We start from the raw sequence: 9,082 nt of genomic DNA on the forward strand, positions 1-9,082 counted from the left end.
GGTCTCTCTGGAAATTACCCAGAAGTTTGGGGATCATCAGTCACTGTTTAGAGCTTCCTTGTTAGAAATCCAGTCCAGAGAAATGAAACAGGAAATTAAAACAAAATGGAGAGTTTTCCAGGGTCTTTTATATGTTCTCCCAATCCCATGTGGATGGGATTTTACTGTCCCAAACAAAGCTCCCAGTCTCAGATTGTGGAAAATTACAGGCACAAGAGGGAGTCCAGGGTCACATGAGCAAGTCACATGCCCTTACATGCTTTGATGACTCACAGGAGCAGCTATTGCCCATATTATTTCTAAAGTGTCCATAGGAAGACTTGCTGGGCTGGATGAGTTTTCTTCTGTGGCCCATTGTGAGAGTTAATTTTCTTTAGTGAGCCATCAACACAAAGTTGTCTGGCTTCATTGTATATTTTACCTGAGGGTATCACCCCAGGAACAAACACATTTGGGATACATATCTATAGCCAATATTCATAACTTCAGATACAAGAATGATACATGCATATAAACAGGATAATCATCCTTGGCAAATCATAACTTTCCATTGACACCTTACATGATACACTTCGTTTAAAATTTGTTGCAGTTGTATAATGGTAGAAACAATGATATACATGGTCACATTTCAATCATATGGCATCACAATACCATATAATTATTTTAAGATACTTCTCCACTGATTCTTTCCACCTTTCCCTCAACATCTGACCCTGCTTTTTGCATCTCTCACCTCTGAAGACTGGTTAAGTTGAGTATTTGAATTTTACCCTTTTTCCTGCTCTTATTTTAGGAACCATCTTTTTTCACTTTTGAACTACTAAAGACAGCTGAGAGCATGGCACTCATTTTGTGAAGAAGACAGGGCCACAACTCTAGTTCTGCTTTCTGGATTGGTCATTGTGAGGCACTTATCCAGCATATGACTGTTTCATTTTCAATCCTGGTCCAAATGCATTATAATCATATTGTGCCTGTGTTCCACAGGCTCAGGGAAAAGGGAGAAAGGCATTAGTCCAGGTGCCACCAGGTTCACCGACTGATCTGTCTCTTTCCATAGTAGAATCCTCTACATTTTGGATCTGTGGTTCTCAACCTTTTCCATACTGTGACCCCATGTTAGAACAGAAAAAATGTTTTTGGACTTCCCACCTTCTGTCTACGCATAAAGGAAGGGTGGTTGTGACTCCTCAAAACCTGTCTGAGACCTTTCATGTCCTAGATCAGAGCTAGCATGTCTCCACTGGTATTTTCTCCTTGAAGCTTCTGTCCATCTCCACTGGTTGGTGCATGCACATTTTTAAGCGTTATAATCTGCGTTGGCAGATGATATTCACTTCCGCATGCATGTGACTTCTTAAAAAAAAATATATGCAAGAGTTTTAGCCACATATCAAGTAGCATGATAACAAATAGAGGCCACCTTTTGAAAATCTGGCTCATACAGCAAGTCCAGGAACTGAAACTGCATCTCTTGTAGGTCAACAGAGTCAGGATGTGATGGGCTTTTAGGCTGGCAGTAATTCAGTTTTTCAATATTACTGTTTGGGAATTGTCCCAGTCTTAACATATTCATGCATGGTGTGACACTGCACCCCATATTCATCACAGTAATTATTATATTATTATTATTTATTATTATATGATTATGGCATAATTATGATGCATTTTGTATAAGATAAGTCATGTGAGGTGCCACTGAAAAAGTTTTTTGCTTAATATGATTATCCTATTTGTATGCAAGTATCATTTTTGTATCTGAAGTTATGAATATTGACTATGTATCTGTATTTCACATGTAGGTATACCTGGGTGACGCCCAATAGTCAAGATGCTTTCAGTCTAGATGAGTGTTTCTCAGATGCGGCCACCAGAGCCTTTTCTTGCGGCCACAGCCATCTGGGCTGTGATGGGGGGGTATAAAGCAGTTCCCCTCTCCCAGGGCCTACAGCAGTGGTTGGGCCCTGCCCCCCTCCAGGGACACAAATGCTGGAGGTGCAGGCAGCTGGTGAATTCCCCACTTTCCTGGGCGGGGGGCATGCTTCGGCCACAGGGTTTCGGGCTTAGTCCATGTGGTGGCAGGCTCTGGCTCCAGGCTCCGCTGGGCCCCACTGCCTCCCTGCCCACCTCCCCATCCAGGACTTAGTTTGTGTCAGGGCTTGCCGGGGTTGAGTAAGTCTGCTGTGAAAACTGATATTAACAAACATACAAATATCATTTTTCACAGCAGAAGATTTACCAACTAGCAAGTCTTAGAAAAAAAAAAGTACAGCAAAAAAAGCAAAAGAAACAACAACAACAAGATATAAACATGCAAAGCGCCTTATTTGTGCTTCTGTTCTGTTTAGGTCCAGTAAAGAATAGAGACAACTGTAAATTATATTTATTACTGAGTCTGAAGAAAACCCTACATAAATAACTTACTATGATTTGGACATGTGTATGTGCATATTTATTTGTTTCTCCTAAAGTTAATTATGTATTTTAGGAAAAATTGTCAGTGCGGCCACCAGCAATAGTTGGTGGATGCACTCCGAGGCCACCCAAAAATTTGTTGTGAGAACCCCTGGTAAGGATAATGGGTGGGGAAGGGCCTATTCAGGGTAATGAGCCATTAGGGAAAACAATAAGTCTTACAAAAAGCTTATCTCCTTCCTAAGAACTAAGCCTTCCTGAGAACACTCCAGACAGCCTGTAAATAATGGCTGCTATGACTCTAAAAGGACATGTGAGAAGGCCACATGATTCTGGACTCCCATCTTGGGATGTCAGTATTTTTCCACAAACCGGTCTGGGAACCAAGTTTTGAAACAAAGAGTTCCCTCCATATGATAAAGCTATATAAGGCAGGGAGTGTTGTTCTTCACTCCCCGCACAAGAAGACTCCTGGAAACACCTGAGAAACAAAGACTGAACTGTGGGAAGTGCTGGACCCAGATTAAAGGGATTTCTAGCCTGTGTATGAAAGACGTGGGGATTCCAAGCTGTAAAGCAAGTGCAGCTTGTCTCTGAAGATTCCCTTAAGAATCTGCAGTCTGCTTGTATCATCAGCCAGGGTGAGAATTTGCTAAGTCATATCCTATCTTAAATTTAGTTTGTGTTTGTGTTGTTTTTTTTTCTAGGTAATCGGCTTTGATCTGTTCGCTATCACTTATAATTATTTTTATAGTTGCTAAACTTGTTGTTGCTTTATCTAAATCAGTGAGTTCGAATGAAGGGCTTGGGAATCTTAGCTCAGAGAGGCTGTTGCATATTCCTTTCCACATTGAGGGGTGGGGGCGAACTCTGTGAGCTTACACTGTACAGTTCCCTGTGCAGTGCAAGACAGTATAATTTTGGGTTTATGCTCAGAGGGTGTGCGTGCCTGGGGAGCTGAGAGTTACCTTGGTTTTAGCCTTTCTACTGTTGGATGTGCAGTGGCTAGTCAGAGAGCCTGCATGTAACTGCAGCTGGTTGTGTTCCTACTTGTGTGTATGCTGGTGGAAGTGTAAGATTGGGAGCATGTCTGAAGCTTGTCACAGCAGCACAGCGTGAGAGGGAGCCCATGCTGGTGGATCAGTGGTACCCCAGTTCCAGGCGGCACTCTGGGGGAACCAGTCACAGATGGTATTCCACATACTTCTAGATACAGTGACACATAATCTCCTGCCTCTTTTGTGTGGTTAACGTGCCGAGGTCCTCTTTTTGGCAGGTGTGGCCATATAGATTGCTAACGGGGACAGATTTCTATGTGGACTACCATATAACTGTGTGATGATTTATAAACTTACTAAATGCCTTGAATATATTGTTACTTATTTATTGGGGGCTTTTTCTCCCTCTCTTTCTTCCCGGAGCAACTGATGCACAAAGAAGTTTGTCATGCTCGGGAAGGCTGATGGCTAGAAGCTGAACTTATTATTGTTATGAAAATGTGTTACTGGTCTGATGAACAGTAGGCAGCAAGTGGAAGCTCTTGGTAAGAAAGATGGGACCGTGGGAAACGGGGCTCTTTTTGTTCGATGGAGAAAAACAAGGTGCCTACAATGGTGGCTGTGAAAAGCTCTGAGGTATCCAATCTAATTTCATCTTCAGCTTCATGCAGATGTGCCTATATGGAACAACCCAGACTTGAAAATTGGGAACAAATCTATGATTTGGAAGAACTGTCTGAGCAGGGGCATCATATGGATTTCCCAGTTAGTCACTGATGAGAGCTTTGTCTCTTTTCTAATGCAAAAGCAAGGCTGTGGCTTGCCACCCTCACCACAGTCCATACTTACGACTAAGTCCTTGTCTACACTACAGAGTTTTGTTGATGGAGATTATGCTGATGATCAAAAACCAGTATAATTACATCGTTTGTGCATGTTCAAACAATGTTCCTTCTGTCTGTGGAACGCATCCACAGTTGGTGCTCTAGCATCGACAGTGAGAGCAGTGCACTGTGGGTATGTATTCCATTGTGCTACTTGCCACCTTCTGCAGCTAGGAGTTGTGGGAAGGCAGAGTGGTTTGCAATGCACCAGAGGTGCATGCTCAATGTCCCATGATGCAGTTTTTCTTTCTCATTATTCCGTTGGCTTCTGACTGAGTTTTGTGGCATTTTTCAACAGCTGTTGTTTACTGTGCACCCACCATTTCTGTCTGAAAGCATGGATCCTGCACTGCTTTGTTGTCACTGTTATGAACACGTCACAGCTGGTCATGCAGTATATCATGAGCACGCAATCTGAACAGGAATCAGGGGTGCCTGACCTGCTGTGTTCCATGAAAAGAAACAATATCAGATTACTTTTGGCATTCATGGAGCAGCTGCACATGGGGGATCGTTGCTTGTGGGCTCGGGAAACAAGCACTGAGTGGTGGCATCACATTGTTATGCAGGTCTGGGATGATGAGTAGCGGCTGCAGAACTTTTGCATGCAGAAAGCCACCTTCCTGGAACTGTGGGTGGAGCTCACCCCAGCACTGTGGCGCAAGGACAGGAAAATGAGAGCCGCCCTTTCAGTGTAGAAGCACATGGTGGTCACGTGTGGAAGCGACCACCAGCTCCAGACTGCAACTGGTCAGTTGCAAATCAATTTGGAGTCAGGAAGTCGACCACTGGGGCTGCATTAATGCAAATGTGCAGAGCCATTAATCACATCCTGCTACGAAAGACTGTGCCTATTGGCAGTGTGGGTGAAATAGTGGATGGCTTTGCAGAAATGGGGTTCCCTAACTGCAGCGGGGTGATAGGTGGGGTACACAACCCAATTTAGGGCCAGGACTATCTTGTGATGGACTACATCAATAGAAAGGAGTGCTTCTCTATGGTATTGCAGGTGCTTGTTGATCACTGACATCAATGTGGGCTGGTCCAAGAAAGTGCATGACACACACGTCTTCAGGAACACTGGCTTGTACAGAAAGCTGCAAGCAGGGACTTTCTTTCCAGACCAGAAGATTTCAGTGTGGGATGTCGAAATGCCCATAGTGATCCTGGGAGACCCAGCATACCCCTTACTCCTGTGGTGGGCAACCTGCGGCCCATCAAGGTAATCCGCTGGCGGGCCGCAAGACAGTGTTCACATTCACTGTCCACAGGCATGGCTGCCCACAGCTCCCAGTTGCCACAGTTCGCTGTTCCCGGCCAGTGGGAGCTGCAGGAAGCAGCAGCCAGCACGGCCCTGCAGCCTGTGTCAGTTCCCACAGCTCCCATTGGCCAAGAACGGTGAACTGCGGCCACTGGGAGCTGCGGGTGGCTGTGCCTGCGGACAGTCAATGTAAACACTGTCTCACAGCCTGCCAGTGGATTACCCTGACGGGTCACAGGTTGCCCACCACTGCCTTACTCTGGTGGGTCACAAAGCCTTACATGGGAAATCTGGACAGGAGCAAGAAGCCCTTCAACAATAGGCTGAGCAAGTGCAGAATGACCATAGAATGCTGGCGCTGCCTTTATGGCAGGTTAGACCTAAATGAGGAAAATATTCCCATGGTCATAGCACCTGCTGTGTGCTCCATAATACGTGTGAGGCTAAGGATAGAAAATTTCCCCCAGAGTGGAGCGCGGAGGTGGATATCCTGGTGACTGATTTTTGAGCACCGTTAGAGAGGCACAACGAGGACTATTTGAATCAGGGAGGCTCTGCGGCACCATTTTGACAATGAGCACCAGTAATGTGTCTTTCCATACAGCACTCTTCCATGCTTTAACTTGCTGCCTTTCATGAAAACGTTGATGATTCCTGACCGTGATTTGTAGTCAGCAAATGATCAAATTGCAACTGTATCTTAATTCCGGAAGCAACCACCATGTTTAGGAGACAAATAAAGATTGGTTATTGTTAATATGAATATGTTTTTATTAAATATCAATTAATAACACACACAAAAGGCTCGGTGAGAAGGGAGATAACAGTGAAGGGCAATGTAGGCTCTTATAGCTGTGTGTAAGTCATTCTGGAAGCTATCATTCTGGAAGCTGTCTGAAGAGGTGGAGTGAACGGGGTCAGGAAGTTGCAAGGAATGTGTGGGAGGAGTTTGGGAAGGGTATGGAAAGCAGTTCTGTATCGGCTGCAGTCGGGGCCGAGCATGCATTAATTTGCCTGCAGCATGATTAGGGACCTTAACATTTCTGGTTGCTTCTCCATCACTTTTTATCATCCGCTCCTGGCCCATTAAATTTCGCTCCTGGCTCTCCTTTCTGTTTTGTCTGCCTGTTTTATAATTTTATTTTAAAGTCTCTCTCGATGCCCTGTGTTCTTGTTTTTTGGCCTCTGAGGATTGGAGCACCTCTCAAAACATGTCCTCCTTGGTCTCTTTCTTATCTGGAGGAGGTGCTCCGCCGGTATGTAAGGGATTCCCCTGAAGGCCACATCTGCATAAACAGAAGAAACAATAAACAGAAGCATGATTGCTAGTGCACGCACAGCATCAATCATTGTAGTAAAATGAACCTCTTTTTAAATATGAATCTCACTGTTCCTTGGCAAGCACATAGCTTGGCGAATGCTGTAAACATGGTGAGTTCAGCTGGGAAGCAGGGGGCACTCAAGATGGAGCAAAGAGTCTTGGTGTTTTTTGAAGGGAATCACTGCAGGCGACTAGGAAAAATATTTAAATTCTGCCACCATTTTCCACATGCAGGGGTGATTGAAGCTGATGTCTCACTCCTAAGAGTAAGCAATGGTGCATCTCCTGCATGTGTGCAGCTTCAGACTTCAGCAGCTTTCTGCTGCTCGCTTGTGTGCTGCTTTGGTCCCCACACAAATGATTGCTGATTGGCACAAGAAAGTGTCCTAAAACACTTTGTCCTAAAGGAACAAAGCAGCTCTGCCAAGGAGCCTTCAGCAAAGGATTGGCGAGTACCTCCAGGAAAGTTTCCTAGAGATCTGTCTGGAGGATTCCCATGTGAAATCTCAGTGTGCATTAACACAACTGTTCCACTGCACTGTTTAGCTGCACAGGGGAATGTGAAGCACACACAAACACAGCTAGTCTTGTACATTTCTAGAATATACAAAGCAAATGGCAGCTCTGCCTCATATAACCGAGCAGCATCAACTGAAAAAGATCACTTACCAGAGCTTCCTTCTCCTGCATCATGCATGCCAGACACAAACTGCTGGGGCTAGACCCCACTGGAGTGGGAAAGAGGTCCTGACTCGCTGCACCACCGGATGACCCTGCCGTGTGCTCCACATCATCCTCCAACTTGATCTCCTTGTCCACTACTTTGTCCTCTGGGTTGAGTCTGCTGTCTGCTATCTCCAGCCTCGCCCAAGTATCCACAAGGCTCTTGGCGGCGGAGGTGGGGTCACTGCCAAGGATGGTGTCCAGCTCCTTATAGAAGCAGCAGGTCGTCAGCGCAGCACTGGAGTGATGGTTTGACTCCCTTGCCTTCTGGTATGCCTGCCTCAGCTCCTTTATCAGACTACAGGTATCAAAGTTTCAACAGTTGGAAAGGAGTTGGGACTGCACAGCCTCCTCTCCTCTAGAATCATAGAATCATAGAATCATAGAATATCAGGGTTGGAAGGGACCCCAGAAGGTCATCTAGTCCAACCCCCTGCTCAAAGCAGGACCAATTCCCAGTTAAATAATCCCAGCCAGGGCTTTGTCAAGCCTGACCTTAAAAACCTCTAAGGAAGGAGATTCTACCACCTCCCTAGGTAACGCATTCCAGTGTTTCACCACCCTCTTAGTGAAAAAGTTTTTCCTAATATCCAATCTAAACCTCCCCCACTGCAACTTGAGACCATTACTCCTCGTTCTGTCATCTGCTATCATTGAGAACAGTCTAGAGCCATCCTCTTTGGAACCCCCTTTCAGGTAGTTGAAAGCAGCTATCAAATCCCCCCTCATTCTTCTCTTCTGCAGGCTAAACAATCCCAGCTCCCTCAGCCTCTCCTCATAACTCATGTGTTCCAGTCCCCTAATCATTTTTGTTGCCCTTCGCTGGACTCTCTCCAATTTATCCACATCCTTCTTGAAGTGTGGGGCCCAAAACTGGACACAGTACTCCAGATGAGGCCTCACCAATGTCGAATAGAGGGGAACGATCACGTCCCTCGATCTGCTCGCTATGCCCCTACTTATACATCCCAAAATGCCATTGGCCTTCTTGGCAACAAGGGCACACTGCTGACTCATATCCAGCTTCTCGTCCACTGTCACCCCTAGGTCCTTTTCCGCAGAACTGCTGCCTAGCCATTCGGTCCCTAGTCTGTAGCTGTGCATTGGGTTCTTCCGTCCTAAGTGCAGGACCCTGCACTTATCCTTATTGAACCTCATCAGATTCCTTTTGGCCCAATCTTCCAATTGGTCTAGGTCCTTCTGTATCCTATCCCTCCCCTCCAGCGTATCTACCACTCCTCCCAGTTTAGTATCATCCGCAAATTTGCTGAGAGTGCAATCCACACCATCCTCCAGATCATTTATGAAGATATTGAATAAAACCGGCCCCAGGACCGACCCTTGGGGCACTCCACTTGATACCGGCTGCCAACTAGACATGGAGCCATTGATCACTACCCGTTGAGCCCGACAATCTAGCCAGCTTTCTACCCACCTTATAGTGCATTCATCCAGCCCATACTTCCTTAACTTGCTG

This window comes from Lepidochelys kempii, chromosome 1 (genome assembly GCF_965140265.1).
Source record: "Lepidochelys kempii isolate rLepKem1 chromosome 1, rLepKem1.hap2, whole genome shotgun sequence".
Lineage (NCBI taxonomy): Eukaryota > Metazoa > Chordata > Testudines > Cheloniidae > Lepidochelys > Lepidochelys kempii.